Here is a 20,610-nt window from a genome sequence, read left to right as displayed (position 1 = left end):
GTGAATGTTTAGGGTGGTGGATGGGGCGCCAATCAAGCGGGCTGCTTTGTCCTGGATGGTGTCGAGCTTCTTGAGTGTTGTTGGAGCTGCACTCATCCAAGCAAGTGGAGAGTATTCCATCATACTCCTGATTTGTGCCTTGTAGATGGTGGAAAGGCTTTGGGGAATCAGGAGGTGAGTCACTCGCCACAGAATACCCAGCCTCTGACCTGCTCTTGTAGCCACAGTATTTATATGGCTGGTCAAGTTAAGTTTCTGGTCAATGGTGACCCCCAGGATGTTGATGGTGGGGGATTCAGCGATGGTAATGCCATTGAATGTTAAGGGGAGGTGGTTAGACTCTCTCTTGTTGGAGATGGTCATTGCCTGGCACTTGTCTGGCGCGAATGTTACTTGCCACTTATGAACCCAAGCCTGGATGTTGTCCAGGTCTTGCTGCATGCGGGCTCGGACTGCTTCATTATTTGAGGGGCTGCGAATGGAACTGAACACTGCAATCATCAGCGAACATCCCCATTTCTGACCTTATGATGGAGGGAAGGTCATTGGTGAAGCAGCTGAAGATGGTTGGGCCTTGGACACTGCCCTGAGGAACTCCTGCAGCAATGTCCTGGGGCTGAGATGATTAGCCTCCAACAACCACTACCATCTTCCTTTGTGCTAGGTATAACTCCAGCCACTGGAGAGTTTTCCCCCCGATTCCCACTGACTTCAATTTTATTAGGGCTCCTTGGTGCCACACTCGGTCAAATGCTGCCTTGAAGTCAAGGGCAGTCACTCTCACCTTACCTCTGGAATTCAGCTCTTTTGTCCATGTTTGGACCAAGGCTGTAACGAAGTCTGGAGCCGCGGGGTCCTGGCGGAACCCAAACCGAGCATCGGTGAGCAGGTTATTGGTGACTAAGTGCTGCTTGATAGCACTGTCGACGACACCTTCCATCGCTTTACTGATGATTGAGAGTAGACTGATGGGGCGGTAATTGGCTGGATTGGATTTGTCCTGCTTTTTGTGGACAGGACATACCTGGGCAATTTTCCACATTGTCGGGTTGACGCCAGTGTTGTAGCTGTACTGGAACAATTTGGCTAGAGGCGCAGCTAGTTCTGGAGCACAAGTCTGCAGCTAGATTCTAGGAGCAGGAACCTGATTCAGCCCCACCCACACCAAACATACACAAGCACATATGAAAAGAGCACTGAGGCCTACTGCTGCATCCCTACTACCACACCAGCTGAAAACAGTAAACTCAGCACAGACGAGAGTCTGTAGCTTGGGTCTTATTGGTCTGTAGGTTCCTGCATTTCACTGACTGGGGCATGTTCTCTAGAGGAAGTTCTCTTCCTCATCAGGAAGCTGGCCGACTTGATACAAAAAACTACAGAGAGGAAGGTATTCCAATTTCACACCAGCATCCCCCCTTCTCCAAAACAAGTGCCAAGTGAAACTATTTCACCATCTGGATCCCATTTAAGGAAAAAAAGGGCTGTTACAAAGAATTATGATTAACTCAAACACCCTTTAGATATTTTTCATTCATCTGTTGTTTTGTCTGAATTGTGAGCCCGATTGTCAACCTTTGTGGGGGAGGTGTCAGGAGGACTATGAATACTGGCTCGGATGATTTATTGATTCTGACAGTGTAAGGGATTTGAATGAGATATTAATACCATCACCAGCTCAGCGCGTTTCAGCTTTAGTTCACTCACATCCATCGGCATCGGTAAGTCTGTCAGCCATTTCCCTCGATGAGGTTATCCACGCTCACTGTTCCAAGTAAAGACTTCAACAAAGAACACACAGAACCAAGAAGAAAATTAACCAAGTTAAGGCTGATCCTAATTCTCTTTAGCTGGTTGAATTTTAAAAAGATTCCAATGATGGGTTTACCTCCTACTTGTACCAGTAAATAACACAGACAAATACTGGTTCGGAGGATTAGGATGTGCTTTGTCTGCGCAGCCATATTGGTCAGCTCTTCAAGCAGCAAACCATTTCAATAAGTGTCATGTTTTTCTTTCACAGCAGGTTTTCATCACATTAACAATTCTTTTGAAAATATGATTTTGGTTGAAAAATCGTTTGTCCACCTGATTACAGTGAACCTGCCTAAATATAGCTTGGTGTGCCCAGACATCACTACATTTTGTTTCATCAGTTCTCTCCCCTCCTTTCCTGGGGGTGTCAATAAGTTGCTGGGATACAATTCCATATGCACCAGGAGCCCTCTTGTCTCACATACAATCCCTTCATTAGTAAAGACTAGACAGTTTGCATCAGGAGGCATCTCTCTCCTCGCCGAATATCCGCACATACACACTTCCAGCAAAGGCCACTGTATAGCAGTTAAACGTGGTTACCCTGACCAGTTTTCCCCTTCCCTAACTCTACGGTGCTGAACCCAATTGTTGTGCCCCTATCATCCACCCAGCTGAGGTCAACCAACTCAGCACAGATCAGGAATCAAACCTGAAACCTTCTGGGTCATAAGAACATAAGAAATAGGAGCAGGAGTAGGCCAATCGGCCCCTCGAGCCTGCTCCGCCATTCAATAAGATCATGGCTGATCTGATCCTAATCTCAAATCTAAATTCATGTCCAATTTCCTGCCCGCCCCCCGTAACCCCTAATTCCCTTTACTTCCAGGAAACTGTCGATTTCTGTTTTAAATTTATCTAATGATGTCGCTTCCACAGCTTCCTGGGGCAGCAAATTCCACAGACCCACCACCCTCTGAGTGAAGAAGTTTCTCCTCATCTCAGTTTTGAAAGAGCAGCCCCTTATTCTAAGATTATGCCCCCTAGTTCTAGTTTCACCGATCCTTGGGAACATCCCTACCGCATCCACCCGATCAAGCCCCTTCACAATCTTATATGTTTCAATAAGATCGCCTCTCATTCTTCTGAACTCCAATGAGTAGAGTCCCAATCTACTCAACCTCTCCTCATATGTCCACCCCCTCATCCCCGGGATTAACCGAGTGAACCTTCTTTGTACTGCCTCGAGAGCAAGTATGTCTTTTCTTAAGTATGGACACCAAAACTGTATGCAGTATTCCAGGTGCAGTCTCACCAATACCTTATATAACTGCAGCAATACCTTCCTGTTTTTATATTCTATCCCCCTAGCAATAAAAGCCAACATTCCGTTGGCCTTCTTGATCACCTGCTGCACCTGCAAACTAACTTTTGGATTTTCTTGCACGAGGACCCCCAGATCCATTTATACTACAGTACTTTCCAGTTGCTCGCCATTAAGATAATAACTTGCTCTCCGATTTTTCCTGCCATAGTGCATAACCTCACATTTTCCAATATTGTATTGCATCTGCCAAATCTCTGCCCACTCACCCAGCCTGTCTATACCCCCTTGTAGGTTTTTTATGTCCTCCTCACTCTCTACTTTCCCTCCCATCTTTGTATCATCTGCAAACTTCGATATGTTGCACTCGGTCCCCTCCTCCAAATCGTTAATATAGATTGTAAAGAGTTGGGGACCCAGCACCGACCCCTGTGGAACACCACTGGTTACTGGTTGCCAGTCCGAAAATGAACCATTTATCCCAACTCTCTGCTTCCTGTTTGATAACCAATCCTCCACCCATGCCAGAATATTACCCCCAATCCAGTGATTCTTTATCTTGAGCAATAATCTTTTATGTGGCACCTTGTCGAATGCCTTCTGGAAGTCCAAATACACTACGTCCACTGGTTCCCCTTTATCCACCCTGTACGTTATATCCTCAAAGAACTCAAGCAAATTTGTCAGACATGACTTCCCCTTTGTAAAGCCATGCTGACTTTGTCCTATTAAATTATGTTTATCCAAATGTTCTGCTACTGTCTCCTTAATAATAGACTCCAAAATTTTACCCACCACAGATGTTAAGCTAACTGGTCTATAATTTCCAGCCTTCTGCCTACTACCCTTTTTAAATAAGGGTGTTACATTGGCAGTTTTCCAATCTGCCGGGACCTTTGCCGAGTCCAGAGAATTTTGGAAAATTATTTCCAAAGCATCCACAATCCCTACTGCCACTTCCCTCAAGACCCTCGGATGTAAGCCATCAGGTCCAGGGGATTTATCCGCCTTGAGTCCCATTAATTTACTGAGTACCAATTCCTTAGTGATTTTAATCGTATTTAGCTCCTCCCCCCTAGAGCCCCGTTTGTCCAGTGTTGGGATATTCTTAGTGTCCTCTACCGCAAAGACTGAAACAAAATATTTGGTCAGCATTTTTGCCATCTCCATGTTTCCCACCATTAATTTCCCGGTCTCATCCTCTAAAGGACCTACGTTTGCCTTAGCCACCCTTTTTCTTTTTATATAACTATAGAAACTCTTGCTATCTGTTTTTATATTTTTTGCTAATTTATTTTCATAATCTATCTTCCCTTTCTTAATCAATCCTTTCGTTACTTTTTGCTGTCTTTCGAAGACTTCCCAATCTTCTATCCTCCCACTAAGTTTGGCTACCTTATATGTCCTTGTTTTTAAGGGTCTCATCCATACTTTGTTGACTCCTGGATTATTCCCCAGTCCTCCAATGTGTGCTGCAGGGGTGGCATCAGGAACGTGCTCTCCAGCACCGTAGAGTTAGGGAAGGGGAAAACTGGTCAGGGTAACCACGTTTAACTGCTATACAGTGGCCTTTGCTGGAAGTGTGTATGTGCGGATATTCGGCGAGGAGAGAGATGCCTCCTGATGCAAACTGTCTAGTCTTTACTAATGAAGGGATTGTATGTTTTTTTTATTCGTTCACGGGATGTGGGCGTCGCTGGCGAGGCCAGCATTTATTGCCCATCCCTAATTGCCCTCGAGAAGGTGGTGGTGAGCCGCCTTCTTGAACTGCTGCAGTCCGTGTGGTGACGGTTCTCCCACAGTGCTGTTAGGAAGGGAGTTCCAGGATTTTGACCCAGCGACAATGAAGGAACGGCGATATATTTCCAAGTCGGGATGGTGTGTGACTTGGAGGGGAACGTGCAGGTGGTGTTGTTCCCATGTGCCTGCTGCTCTTGTCCTTCTAGGTGGTAGAGGTCGCGGGTTTGGGAGGTGCTGTCGAAGAAGCCTTGGCGAGTTGCTGCAGTGCATCCTGTGGATGGTACACACTGCAGCCACAGTGCGCCAGTGCTGAAGGGAGTGAATGTTTAGTGTGGTGGATGGGGTGCCAATCAAGTGGGCTGCTTTATCTTGGATGGTGTCGAGCTTCTTGAGTGTTGTTGGAGCTGCACTCATCCAAGCAAGTGGAGAGTATTCTATCACACTCCTGACTTGTGCCTTGTAGATGGTGGAAAGGCTTTGGGGAGTCAGGAGGTGAGTCACTCAGCACAGAATACCCAGCCTCTGACCTGCTCTCGTAGCCACAGTATTTATATGGCTGGTCCAGTTAAGTTTCTGGTCAATGGTGACCCCCAGGATGTTGATGGTGGGGGATTCGGTGATGGTAATGCCGTTGAATGTCAGGGGGAGGTGGTTAGACTGTCCTGAGGGCTCCTGGTGCATATGGAATTGTATCCCAGCAACTTATTGACACCCCCAGGAAAGGAGGGGAGAGCAGTCAGGGGCCCAGAGCAGAATCACTGTTAAATTTAAGCATTGAGATAAATCGATCTATTTTCATATTGCCTATTGTTAACATGCCTTTTCACAATCGTATGTGTGTGTATCTGACACCTGATTAAGTAGTTAGTATTTTGTATCATTGTCTAGTAAAATGTATGGGCCCCAAACCACACCCTTGCATGGAACAATACTTTCAAATATGCAAAGATATCATGACGAGAGCACACAGGTTCAGGTCCGTGAAAGTTTGAGACAGAATACAAGAATTATTTCTTTACAAACGGTGAACAACAGCTGGAACAGGTTACCAGGAAAGGTGATTGAGGCCAAGGCCAAATAGCTCGATACTGTTAAAGGAAGACAGTAGGGCTGGTATTCTGAAAGGATGAGATCCAATGAACTGAACAGCCATCGTCTTCCAAATCTTATGAATCCATAAGTATTCCCATTTTTTCCCACTATTCTAAAAAGGTTGAATTAATTGATTTGTTGTATTCCATCATTGTCACTTCAATTAGATTTCGCCAGTTACATCCCAGAACTGAGACTCCGGCAACAAACTGTGCTGCTGTAATCTGATTGGACCACACTAATGAGAAAAGGTTTTCTAATTCTCTCAACTCAATCCTCTTATTCTTCAGCTATTTCTGTACACATCACCCTGATCTGCAAATTCAAACCTCAACGCAGTCTAGCCTGAACAGCTATCCCGTGCGTGAATCATTGTCTGCTGCCTTCAAGGACACTGCCACTTAGCTGGAACTTTGGAGCTGTATAGAGCAGGTAGGCCTCTTTCATTTCACCATGCAGTTTACATGCACTCTGTATTCTGTACATTCAAAGCTTTTGTCTCTGGAGAACCGAGTTTTATTTCTCAAATCAGTTCAAGTCTTTTTTCTGTGAGGTAAACACAACCGAGATTAAAGCTGCCTGAGCGTCTATTTGTTTCTCAGTGAAATGTACTTGTAAAATATCTTCCAATTTAAAGAGGTTAAGAAAGAAAAGTGATTATTTCCTTTTTTCTCCTGTAAATATATCACCAAAATGTATTTATTTTTTGTCATATTGGGGTTTTGTTTAGTTAGGATCAAGCTACCTAATTAAGAATTTTTTTCAAAAATCAAAATTGTTATTCTTTCTAAATGTGTTGTGTTGGTATGATTCTTTGATAGTTACAACACTATTGCTCATTAAAACATATACGTGGGCCCAAAATTCAATTTTGTGCAAAATGAGAGATCTCCCTTTTTTCTCCACAATTAATGTCCCACTGATAAAATTTTAAAAAACATGACTTTGAATTACGTGATTTCTGAGAATGTAGTTTCATTAGCGGGTCATTAATCAGAGAGAAATAGTAATTCTCCTTCATTAAAAAGAGTAATTTTACTTCTCCATTATGAAGGTCCAGGAGGTATGAATTAAATCCCCGAATGAGCTGACCTGGTAACTCATGAGCTGCAAAGTATATAAAGGGGGTTACAGTCAGTGCTGCAAGTGGCAAATAAATCATATCCCACAGATTTCATTACATATTGCAGTCATACCATAAGTTCAACACTGATCTGTTAAAGAAGTAGATATCATTAATTAGCTAACCCAGTAAAAAGGAAAATGGTTTAGTGTTAACTTATATTTCTTTTAATTTCAATATATACTTTATTTCATAGAATTTAAAAGATACACACAGTTCAATGTAAATATCACAATTCCAAATCAGTGCAATTCAAACCAATACATTTCAGATCATACACAAAGCGATCTCAATATTACAATATGAACACAGTATTTCTTGTGACTCATGGTGTACAATACAAGGTGGCCTTTCCCCATAGGGCCTTTGTGTAGGTCACACCCCGCTTCAGTGCATCCCGCAACATGTACTCCTGGACCTTAGAGTGTGCCAGTTGGCAACACTCTGTCGTGGACAGCTCCTTCAGCTGGAAGACCAGCAGGTTTCGGGAGGACCAAAGGGCCTCTTCACCGAGTTGATGGTCTTCCAGCCGCAGGTGATATCTGTCTCGGTGTGCGTCCCAGGGAACAGCCTGTACAGCACAGCGTCTTATGTTACCGAGCTGTTGGGGATGAACCAGGACAAATACCAACGCATCCCTCTCCACACCCTCTGCGTGAAGGGGCAGCCCATCAGGAGGTGGACGATGGTCTCCTCCCTGCCGCAGCCTCGAGGGCAGCTCGCGATGGCGCTGAAATTCCGTGCGTGTTGGAAGGACCACATTTTCTCACCACCATCCAGGTGCCTATTGGTCAGTTCTGGGGACAAGACGTTCTGTCAGATGGCATGGATTGTCTGGTTGGGAACAAACCCAATCAAGTCCATCCTCTCTTTTCCTTGCAGGACTCTCAGAACGTTTCATGTCGACCACTGTCTGACGGCCTTGTGGTCAAAGGGTTTCCTCCTCAGGAACTTCTCCACCTGGGACATGTGGGGGGGACGGATGGTTCTACTGGACGGGTTGTCCTGCGCCTGCTCAGCCAGCGTGGCCAGACCCAGCCTTCTCAGTGTGTTGGACAGGTAGAAACTCAGCACATAGTGACACTTGGTGTTTGCGTACTGGGGCTCTACACACATCCTGAGGCAGCTACACACAAAGGTGGCCATCAGGATCAGAGTGGCATCGGGGACGCTCTTCCCCGCTTTGTCTGGGGGCTTGTACATGGTGGCCCCGCAGACACGTTCTACCCTGGACCTCCAGACAAAGTGGAAGATAGCTCAGGTGACCGTGACGTTGTGGGGAATGGGCCAGACCCCGGTCACGTACAGCAACACCGCGAGTACCTCACACCTTATCACCAGGTTCCTGCCAGTTATGGAGAGGGATCACCCCACCCACATACCAAGCTTCCGTTTGGCCTTAGCGACCTGCTCCTCCCTATTCTTCGCGCAAGCCAGGGGCCCCCCAAACCAGACCCCCAGCACCTTCAGGTAGTCGAACCTGATGGTGAAGGGGACAAAGGATCGGGTCTCCCACCTGCCAAAGAACATGGCCTCATTCTTACTTCAGTTCACTCTGGCCCCCGAGCCAGCTTGAAACAGTCGCAGATGCCCATCAGTGTGTGGACCGACTGCTGATTGGAGCAGAAGACGGTGACGTTGTCCATGTACAGAGAAGCCTTGATCAGAGAGCCTCCGCTGCCTGGGATTGTCGCCCCCGATACCTGCGTCCTTCCTGATGAATGCGGCAAACCACTCGATACAACATACGCACAAGACCACGGAGAGAGGACAGCCCTCCCTGACCCCAGATCTGATCGGAAAACTCTCCGACTCCCACCCGTTGATCAGGACTGTGCTCCGGACGTCAGCGTAGAGCAGTCGGATCCAATCGCGGATTCTCTCCCCAATACTCATTTTGGAGAGCACGTCCATCATGTACGTGTGGGATATTCTGTCAAAGGCCTTCTCCTGGTCCAGGCTGATGAGGCAGGTGTTGACCCCTGTGTCCTGCATGTAGGCGATCATATCCCTGAGCAGCACAAGACTATCAGAGATCTTCCTGCCGGGTACAGTACAGGTGTGACCGGGGTGGATCACCCGCTCCAGAGCAGACTTGAGTTTGTTGGCAATGGCCTTGGACAGAATCTTGTAGTCGACATTTAACAAGGAAATGGGTCGCCAATTTCTGATTTCTTCCCTCTCCCCCCTTCTACTTGAAGATGAGGGTGATGATGCCTTTCCTATGCCAGAAGCATACCCCTGTACACTTCCAGGAGGTCTGGGCCTATCCAGCCCCACAGAGCCGAGTACAACTCGACCAGTAAGCCATCGCTTCAGGGAGTTCTTCTCGAAGGACTGGACAGCCTTTGTCAGCTCGTCCAAGGTCAGTGGCCGATCCTCGCTCTCCTGCTCGCTGTCCTCTTAAGACTTCCGTGATAGAGGACAGGAGGACAGGAAGGACTGGGAGGCTGTGCTGTCTGTGGGCTTCGCGTCACACAGCCTGGCATAAAATGATTTGCTGATCCTCAGTATGTCGGCCTGTTGGCCTTGATCGCTTCCCACCAATGCACCATGGAGTCGAAGAGGGGTTTCACAATCCTCCAACCTGTGTAATCCCTCTTTAGTTCCTTGATGTTCTCTGGGGTCAACAGTCTCATGTTCAGTTTCCATATCCCCCTGCCCGTCCTCTGGTCCTCCTGCGATTGACAGTCAGCCAGTAGGAGACAGTGGTCAGAGAAGAACACCGGTTGGACGTCAGTGGATCTGACCTTGAGCGTTAGGGTCACAAAAAGGAAGTCTATCCTAGAACGGACGGACCCGTCTGGCCTGGACCAGGTGTATCTCTGCGGTGCTCCGTCTGCAGGGTTGCTGAAGATGTCGCGAAGCTTTGCGTCTTTCGCCACTTAATGTTGACTATAGTACCAACTTGAGATCCAGTTGAAGTTTAGGCTTGCATGCCTAGTGCTTGGTACAAAACCAAGTTACCAGCACCCTTTAACACCTCCCAGTTCTGACGAAAGGTCATCGAGCTGGAACGTTAACTCTGTTTCTTTCTCCATAGATGCTGCCTGATTTGCTGAGTATTTCCAGCATTTTCTGTTTTTATTATAACACCAGTTACTGCCTGCAATTTTGTGGATTTAGCTCATTTTGCATAATTATTCATAGATGTCTGCAAATCATGGCATCAGTTACTAGGGACAGACACTACCCAACCTTCTAGAGGTAGGGTGCTTTGATACTCTCATATGCTACTGAGCTTTTGTGAGGTCCCCTCCATAATTCTACAATCACGTTCCTATATCCTTTTACCAAAGGATTGGGGGATATTCTTAAGTGACGTCAGACTTTGGTAACTCCAACATAATCGAGAGAGGGTTTGTGTTAAGCTCAAGTAATTTCAGACCAACGTTCCTTAATGTAACTTCTCAAATCAAACGCTACGAATCTTAAGGATAATTTTTTCTTCATAGCAGGAAGTTCACTACCAATTAGGGAAAAAAAACCAAATGATTTAAAAATACCTGCATTGTGTTTTATATTACCAGAAGAACACTTCAATTCTCAGTGGTTCCGCAGTGTCCAATAAAACAAAGTAAAACCATTGGATTGATAACTCTGTCTCAAATTTCACAATGGGCATATACCGACAGGGTATTTCATGTATTTCTGTTCAGAACAGAATTCATACAAAACTTAGTTGGGTACCAACATTTTTCAACTGGTAAAGTTTTACATCACATTGATAGGTGGATTTGGTGATAATTTTGCTCACAACTAAAAATGTGATTTGGAAATCTAGATGAAATGTTATGGGGGTTGGCATTTATGGGGATGTTTTCTGCTTGTTTAATGGCAATAAATGTTAAAACTGAAGGTAAAGCGACAGGAAATAAACTGAACCCACCAGTTTTTTTTGTCCTTTTCTGCACTACTAACGGTTTTCCTTAAGTAAGATAAATGAGTCAAAAGTCTGCTGTTGCCTATTAAAGTCTTGCTAACAAGCTTTGCAGAAAATGCAGCAGTTTCAGCTCGGGGGAATTAATGAAAACTTGCAGCAGTTAGTTCACTCACTCAGCTGGAGTTAACACTGGAGCAGCAAAACTCTTCAGCGGAGCTTTTTTCTCCAAAGTGTATTTTGCTGCAATTGTAACTGGTTCAGTTCTGTTGCTGATGGGAGCAGAGTGTGACAGTGCAGTGACTCCCCTGGAGTCTGACCATCTGCCCTATCGATTACCATCAATTGCGCTGCTGTAGGTGGGCTGGGTAGTGCTCAGCCCAGGAGCACTTTAAACAGGTGAGGAGTAAACTGTTATACAACTGAGGAGCTCATCCCAACTTTTCACCAACCCCCTCAGGGAAATATCTCATGCTTTGGATGCTTAAATTAATCACAAGTGAAAAAGACCAGAACTAACCATGAAAGTAATGCCAATACGTACAATTTTATAACTTGTACTGTCATTCAATCTTTGTTTCTAATTTCAAAGTTCAGAGATTGATTACACACAAAAAGATAAACATTTTGGTTCTAATACGATGGGTCTGATTATCTGGTCATTTATCACATTGCTGTTTGTGGGACCTTGCTGAGCGCAAATCGGCTGCTGTATTTCCAACATTACAACAGTGACTAGACTTCAAAAGTACTTCATTGGCCTTAAAGTGCTTTGGGACATCCTGAGGTCATGAAAGGCGCTACATAAATACAAGTCTTTCTTTCTTTATCTATAAATCAGTCTTTCGAAATCTGGAAATGGCCCAGTCAGTGGATGGGGCTGTGCAGTTTTGCTGCTTTGATTACTTTCCTATTCTTGTAGGAGATCCCTGAATGGCCAAATTTCTGCGAGTAAAATCCTATTAAAAAAAATTCACTCGCTGGAAAACAGAAATAATTAGCATTTCTATTCACTGTTGACCATTTTTATGAATCGCTAATCTAAAAATGCAACATAAATTAAAAGAAGGAAAAAGAGTTTCAGTTGGGGTCGTGCTTTTTGTGTCACTTTGGTGTGTGAGGTTATCATACTGAAAAAACAAACAGCTGTTCTGCTGGTTCTCCCTCTCACACTAGAGTCTTCTCACAACTAGTGTCAGCCTTGACTCAGTGGTAGCACTCTCAGCTCTGGGTCAGAAGATTATGGGTTCAAGCCCCACTTCCAAGACGTGAGCACGTAATCTAGACTGACATTTTAGTGATGCACTCAGGTGCCCTCTTTCAAATGAGATGCTAAATCTAGACTCTGTCTGCTCTCTCAAATTAATATAAAAGATCCCATAGCACTATTCGGAGAAGAGCAGGGGAGTTCTCCTGGTGTCCGGGACAACATTTATCCATCCGCCAACACCACTAATAACAGATTATATGGTCATTCATCTCACTGCTGTTTGTGGGACCTTGGTGTGCTTATATTGGCTGTTGCCTATATTACAACAGTTACAACACTTAAAACACTTAAAAAGTACTTCATTGTCTGTGAAATGCTTTGGGCCATCACAAGGTTTTGAAATGTGCTATATAAATGCAAGTTCTTTCTTTATAGTTCTTTAACTATTCTTTAGAGTTTGCCACTACAGGACGCTCTGTTCTACCAACAGTTCAACAACATTAGATGTTTAATATAGGGTTTTATAGGAATCATCACATGCCAATGTCAACAGCTCAAGGGGAAACAAAAACACATGTATCTGTTAACCCTCAAATCCTTTCTCTGTGTCAGGCAGTCATTTTAAAAGTTTTAATAATTTTGGAGTTGATTGAGTATATTTAAAATGTTAAAATCTTGATCATTGATGAGGTGAATTCTATGGAGGGGTTGTTGATTCTGAGTTTCTCTAGTAAGTCCACTCTCCAGATTTGTACTGACCCCCTATCAGTTCACCAAGGGGGGAGGGAAGCAAAAAAACCTCCGGTTCATATTAATATTGATTTTTTTTTAAACATATAAGATCTTATGCCCACTTTTGTCCCATCCATGTGAAGATCTAGTCACCATCGTTGAGATAATCCAAGGCTGCTACACTCTTCAGGTATTAGCACTGAGATATTCCGGCATCTAATTCTTCCTCACCAGGTTATAAATGAGAGTACAGACTAGGCTGAAGTTCTGGAACTGGGGGAAATCCTCAGACCCAATTAAGTGCTGAGTTCTCCTAACTCAATGTTACCATGTTTCTGTACTGCACTGGAAAATATCACTCACCTGGCAGTTGCATATTATACCTCACCCATAGGTCTGGTTTGGGGAGATTTGGCCATGGGAATAGAATAGAAAAAGTCAGATACACAGCAAAATAGTAATCAGCCCATTGTGATTCCAATAAGCCCGACCAGGGAGTGGAAGAACACCAAGATGGTGCCAGTCATTCCGCATATGATAAGCCAAATCATGTTTTCAGAGGGGCCATTAGCCGAATCTAGGCAACTCTTCATCAGAAGGGAGGAAAAACTGGAGGGAGGATAGCCTGGACTATGCTAACACATAACTACAGAGCAGCATTGGAAGGATACAGATGTGCATCTGTCCTCTCACCTCAGTTATGACTTCTTGGCACCACAAACATGTTCTACACGCACGCGCCCATGTGCACGGAAACAGAATTGAAAGCCTAATTGTGTCTCATTTCTAACTATGTGACATCTTGACTGTGAGGGAGAATTAGATCTCAGCATGGCGAACAGGTGTTGAAATGCCACAATGTTAACACAGGAATAGTGAAGCAGATTTTTGCTGCCTTAGTAATGATATGAAATCTTTAAAAGCAAAATATTTCATATTTGTGCAGAATGAAAGTCATTAACAACTTTAGAAGCAAAGCCAGAAAGAACAGAACTGAGTGGACATGTCAATCAGGCTCTGCTCCTTCCCAATGGACTATCATATTTTATAATTAGATAGGATCACTCGCAACTGATGGAAACAGGAATCTCTACTCCTGCTCTCATCTGGACAATTTAAGGAGATACATGTGCTGCTTTCTAAAGCAGCATAATTGTTGAACAGAGAAAAAAAGCTTAAGGCTATGATTTTGCAAGATTTATTTCCCATGCTTATTAAGGTAATTGCAGCACTGTACTGTGAGAATAAGCTTTATATAACTGAGGCATTGTTACACAAGACTCAGAGCTTTTAATTTTCCCTGACTACTACTTTGACTCATCATTAAACAGAAAAACTCTCTCAAGTCAGAGTTGGGCTCAATGCCATTTGGACAATCTACTTTATGTTTCTAAAGTGCCGCACTCTTTACTGAGTTCCTGCAGCATACAAAATGATATTGAAGTACAAATTAATCTTAGTATTTGGATTTATCATTTTAAGAGAATTTTGTATTACCAAAAATATTGAAAGTTGCAATACTTACATATTTTTTAAAAATGTGACTATCAAGTGAAAATATAGGACATTAAAGAATCTCTTAAATGTCGCACTGTCTCCAACTGAGATATTAGTTCTCTGGTTAATAATCCAGTTTATTTGGTTTAAGACCGAGGAAAATGGTCTTAAACCAAATAACCAGGAAAAGTAAAAGTAAATGATAGACACAGGACTGGTTTTAGTTTAATTTTGAGAAGTCAATCAATTGTGGAACTCAGAATCATTTAGGTACTTGCCTTCATTTACGGTGGTGTTACTTAGTGGAGACTAGTGACATTGAACTGAAAAGGGTCAGCAAGACAATTTAATTACACAGCAGATTGTGAGAAGTTACATTACAGAAGTGCAGGTAAGAGCACCTGAATACACACAAAGACTTTTATGACAAACCATTCCTAATATTTTTTGAACAGTGGCTTTCTTTTTAAATGTCTTTGATGCAGAGTAAAATTATAAAATACTTCCCTTCTCTGCACCTTTGAAGGAGCTGGCACTTTCCATTACATTCAGTTGTGCTCATTTTAAAATAATGTGAAGAATTCACCTGGAGGGAAATAGAACATCTTCCCACACATATACCTGGCACATTCAGTAATTATGTACCGGGCTGACTCATGCCATTTTTTTTGCCACCTGCACTGTGGAACGATCTCTCTAAACATCTTTACTAACGTGCGTTCTCAACACCACAAATTAAATTACTTTTGCACCATCCAAAATATCCAAGTTAATTGCTTTATTGTTAATCGACTGTTAAGTGAGTGTCACAAAATACATGAATCAACAAGTTAAAAGATATTAACTATGACCATGAGTTCCTGTATCATGGGATTACTACATCTGCCAGACCCAGGCCCACATGGTTTACAAGTTCCAGGAAAAACAAATGCACAGTCGTGCTGGTCTTTACCTCTAGCCAAAGGGAGTGTCATGTTCTTGGATAAAAACAGACATAGCTAGAAATACACAGCAGGTAAATTAGCATCTGTAAAAAGAGAAAAGACAGATTAAGAGGTATTGTGTTCTGATGGAGACCCAATACATCATAACCTGTCTTTCTCTTCACGGACGCTGACTCGCCTGCTGCGTTTTTCCAGCTATTTTTTTTAATTTCAGGTTTGCAGCATTTACAGTTTTTCACTTTATTTTTTCATGTTCTTGGATGCTTAACAAGAGGAGACTTCAAGGAGATCTGGCTGAAGTTTAGTATTATGAAGGGGTTAACAAAACTGATCCAAGCACACTGTTCACTACAGTGACAGGTTCAAGTACCAGGAAGTTAGGAGCAAGAAGGGAGGTCAGATGGAGGCCCTTTTATAAACACAAATATGTAATAATTCAATGCAAAAAGTTAGCAAGGAAAGCTGCCGAGTGGAAGTTTAAATACATTCAGGAGGTGTACTTCTAAAGGGAGAAAGGATTGAAGGCAGGTAGATGAGGTTGGTAGCTGTCAAAAAGGGCCAAATCTGTTGGGCCTAACGATCCTCTCCTGTTCCCAACAATTCTATTTTAATGTTCTTATGACTTTATTCAGAGAAAACTGCAGACAGTATTGAAAGTGCTAAACAAAAAGCACTACTATTAAAAACATGAATACCAAAGTATAAGATAGATACAGATAAGTAAAGCCAATTGGCCTAATCTATTTCATCCATTCAAAAAAAATTCTTACAGTCCCCTCATAATTCCATCCAATTATTTCTTAAATGATTCCAGGGTTTTTGCATCCACTGCCCGATGCAGAAGTCCATTGTGTGTGTTAATTGCACTCTTTTGTGAAGAAGAGTCTCAAGATCAGTTCTGAATTTGCCTTTCCCAGTTTGAACCACGTCCTTTAGCCTACTTAAAGTTGCGCTCTGGATTTACAGCAGCCATTTCACAACATAAGAAAGAATCTTCATGACATCACAGTGGCAGAGCCACTTAACATAAGAGTGATACAGATGTGGATAAGTTACGGGAGCGGGGCGGTGGTGGGGGGAGTGGAGGTGGAACGTTGAAGCATAAATTTGTTCAAGACACAATTAAATGTGTTTCTGAAATGAAGGCATCAAGGGATACAAGGCCAATAGATTGGATTAAAATCTATGAAAATGGCTCAATGGACTTAATAGTCCTGTCCCTAAAAATTCTTATGTTTTAACATCTTCAGCATTGACATGCTTCAATTAATTTCCAATCACATTTCCAAGGAACACATTTAAAAATGTAGTGGGACTATCAGTAGCGATTAAATATTCTTGTGTTGTTGCTGGTTAGCAGAAGTTTTCGTCTTTAAAAGGAGTAACAAAATGCAGTCATACATGCAATAATGGGGCATTTCAGGATTGTTTAAAACCTCCAAACTGTGATCTAACTTTCTAGTTTTATATATGCGAGTTAATACAGCAAACACATTACCAAGAAAACAGATTCTACTCAACTCCTCCTATCCCTGTGCTTGACATTTTGAGGTGTGTTTCAGGATACACATTTTGAAACAGGAAAAAGAATGAGAGAAATGAAGAGACTGACTTCTTCCATTGTTACATATCCCACCTGTGGCACACACTGCAGGGTGTTCGGTCTCTATCTTTAATCCCACTTCATAGTCAAATGTTTTCCTGAACATCTGATTGAAAATAAATTCAAGTAGACCAATGTGGAGGATATTAAGTGGTTTTGCGATATCATGAAGCTCCTTTAGATCGTCATAAGACTGCTGTCAGCCCAGGACAGTTAGTGACAGACTCAATACGAACTTATGAAAAGGAGGGCAAGAAGGGCATCAGTGTTCATCCTATCCAATAGACAGTATGCAACCTACCCGTCAGCTCCAGTGATGCTAATCCCTTGGGGAGGTAAAAGGCAAAAAAAATCTTCTGCTAATTTCAATGAAATTCTCCCCCGACTCTAATGGCAATCAAGCAAGTTCCATTATACCATGATCATCTATAATGCATCACTCAAATAATTTAACTAACCCACACACTTTGTATCTGCCCAATGAGCTCCTTGCTCCAGAGCTTGCCATGTCCCCCATGCTTACCACTTCCACTAGTGATAAACCTCTGAGAAAATAATTAGTTCCTGATATTACATAGAATTACATAGAATGTACAGCACAGAAACAGGCCATTCGGCCCAACAGGTCCATGCCAGTGTTTATGCTCCACACGAGCATCCTCCCTCCATACTTCATCTAACACTATCAGCATATCCTTCTATTCCTTTCTCCCTCATGTGTTTATCCAGCAGCCCCTTAAATGCATCTATGCTATTCGCCTCAACTACTCCATGTGGTAGTGAGTTCCACATTCTTACCAGTCTCTGGGTGAAGAAGTTTCTCCTGAATTCCCTATTGGATTTATCAGTTACTATCTTATATTTATGGACCCTAGTTCTGGTCTCTACTGCAAGTGGAAACATCTTCTCTACATCTACCCTATCAAACCCTTTCATAATCTTAAAGAACTCCATCAGGTCACCCCTTGGTCTTCCCTTTTCTAGAGATAAGAGCCCCAGCCTGTTCAATCTTTCCTGATTGGTATAACCTCTCAGTTCTGATATCATCCTAGTAAATCTTTTTTGTACCTTCTCCAATGCCTCTATATCCTTTTTATAATATGGAGACCAGAACTGTTCACAGTACTCCAAGTGTGATCTAACCAAGGTTCCATACAAGTTTAACATAACTTCCCTGCTTTTCAAATCTATCCCTCTAGAAATGCTTTTTTATGGCCTTATTAACCTACGTTGCTACTTTGTGATTTGCATATCTGCCTGCTCCTCTACCCCATTTAGACTCTTATTTTCCAAGGAGTATGTGGTCTCCTTATTCTTCCAACCAAAATGCATTAATCTACATTGAAATTCATTTGCCAATTACATCCCCATTCTGCAAGTTTATTAATGTCTTCCTGTATTTTGTCGCAGCCCTCCTCAGTAATAACTATACCCCCCAATTTGGTGGCATCTGCAAATTTTGAAATTGTTCTTCTGATTTCTGAGACCAAATCATTTATGTAAATTGTGAACAACAATGGTCCCAGCACGCTCCCTGTGGAACACCACTTCCCACCTTTTGCCATTCTGAATAACTTTGCCAGTCTAACCTGACTGCCTATTTATTTTACAGGTATGCCCACAAGTCTGACTATTACTATGCATTTGAGTATTTTATCCAAATCTACTGTATCCAATCCTTTTGTAACTTAAAAACCTCAATCATATGTACAGCGAGCTTACATTTCTTCAATGGAGAGATCCAAGGTTAGGTATCATTCCTGTTGTCCTCCTCAACAGCCTCTATCGAACCTCACTATCTATCACCAGTTACGGGGACCAAACTGGACACAATCTGCATTATACCATCACTAGTAGGAAGTAAATGAACTACTGATGGTTGGCTTACCTTTGAGAAAAGGGACTTACTGGGAGCTATTAAACTTCTATATTATTGTATGGGTAAGCCAATCACCTCTCTAATTGCAGCCCTATTTTATGTTACTCAGTATTGGCAAACCATATTTTAGGCTTTGCATCGATGAATGGTAGAGTTAAGATGTTTGAGAGGTGTATATTCCTTTCCCAAGATGTACTGTGCCTTGTGCTGGCACAGTATGGCATGAAAAGGACCAAGAATTGGGCATGCTGATGTCACTCTGTCTAAGTATAGTTATATGTGTGAGAAATAATTTGCAAATTAAATAAGTGGTTGGCTTCAAAACTGAAGTCAGTGCAAGTGATGCAGAATAAAATTTCTGACAGTAGTTGTCGTAGTGACAGTAGAAGCAGCAGTAACAGTCAAAGTGACAACAATGGATGATGCCATCTACGATAGATGGGTTATTTTTAATAAAACAATGGCAAAAGAGAATAGGCATGATTAAAAGTGTATGAGCAAGGAACTGAAAAATATGGAACTATTGTCATTGAACTACAGAAAATGCAAGAGAGTAATAGTGGATGAGTGAGGGGGAGAAGACAGAGAGATAAAGAAAGAAAGAGGAGAGAGGATGGAGGAGAGAGTGTGAAAAAAAGACAACACGCAAAAAAGGGAAGTGAAACAGAGGGGGGGGGCGGTGGGGGAGAGCGGGGGCGGGAGCGCGCGCGAGAGAGGGGAGAGCGGGGGCGGGAGCGCGCGCGAGAGAGGGGAGAGCGGGGGCGGGAGCGCGCGCGAGAGAGGGGAGAGCGGGGGCGGGAGCGCGCGCGAGAGAGGGGAGAGCGGGGGCGGGAGCGCGCGCGAGAGAGGGGAGAGCGGGGGCGGGAGCGCGCGCGAGAGAGGGGAGAGCGGGGGCGGGAGCGCGCGCGAGAGAGGGGAGAGCGGGGGCGGGAGCGCGCGCGAGAGAGGGGAGAGCGGGGGCGGGAGCGCGCGCGAGAGAGGGGAGAGCGGGGGCGGGAGCGCGCGCGAGAGAGGGGAGAGCGGGGGCGGGAGCGCGCGCGAGAGAGGGGAGAGCGGGGGGCGGGAGCGCGCGCGAGAGAGGGGAGAGCGGGGGCGGGAGCGCGCGCGAGAGAGGGGAGAGCGGGGGCGGGAGCGCGCGCGAGAGAGGGGAGAGCGGGGGCGGGAGCGCGCGCGAGAGAGGGGAGAGCGGGGGCGGGAGCGCGCGCGAGAGAGGGGAGAGCGGGGGCGGGAGCGCGCGCGAGAGAGGGGAGAGCGGGGGCGGGAGCGCGCGCGAGAGAGGGGAGAGCGGGGGCGGGAGCGCGCGCGAGAGAGGGGAGAGCGGGGGCGGGAGCGCGCGCGAGAGAGGGGAGAGCGGGGGCGGGGAGCGCGCGCGAGAGAGGGGAGAGCGGGGGCGGGGGCGCGCGCGAGAGAGGGGAGAGCGGGGGCGGGGGCGCGCGCGAGAGAGGGGAGAGCGGGGGCGGGGGCGCGCGCGAGAGAGGGGAGAGCGGGGGCGGGGGCGGCGCGCGAGAGAGGGGAGAGCGGGGGCGGGGAGCGCGCGCGAGAGAGGGGAGAGCGGGGGCGGGAGCGCGCGCGAGAGAGGGGAGAGCGGGGGCGGGAGCGCGCGCGAGAGAGGGGAGAGCGGGGGCGGGAGCGCGCGAGAGAGAGGGGAGAGCGGGGGCGGGAGCGCGCGAGAGAGAGGGGAGAGCGGGGGCGGGAGCGCGCGCGAGAGAGGGGAGAGCGGGGGCGGGAGCGCGCGCGAGAGAGGGGAGAGCGGGGGCGGGAGCGCGCGCGAGAGAGGGGAGAGCGGGGGCGGGGAGCGCGCGAGAGAGAGGGGAGAGCGGGGGCGGGAGCG

General features: G+C 45.0%; 1 pseudogene; it reads right to left on the bottom strand.

Moving 5' to 3' along the window:
• Positions 1–8,564, bottom strand: part of LOC137324901 (uncharacterized) — an 81,758-nt pseudogene extending 73,194 nt beyond the window's left edge.
• Positions 8,565–20,610: the final 12,046 nt, after the last annotated feature.

This window comes from Heptranchias perlo, chromosome 9 (genome assembly GCF_035084215.1).
Source record: "Heptranchias perlo isolate sHepPer1 chromosome 9, sHepPer1.hap1, whole genome shotgun sequence".
Classification (NCBI taxonomy): Eukaryota; Metazoa; Chordata; class Chondrichthyes; order Hexanchiformes; family Hexanchidae; genus Heptranchias; species Heptranchias perlo.
The sequence above is the reverse complement of the archived record's forward strand: the minus strand, read 5'-3'. Positions and strand labels throughout refer to the sequence as shown.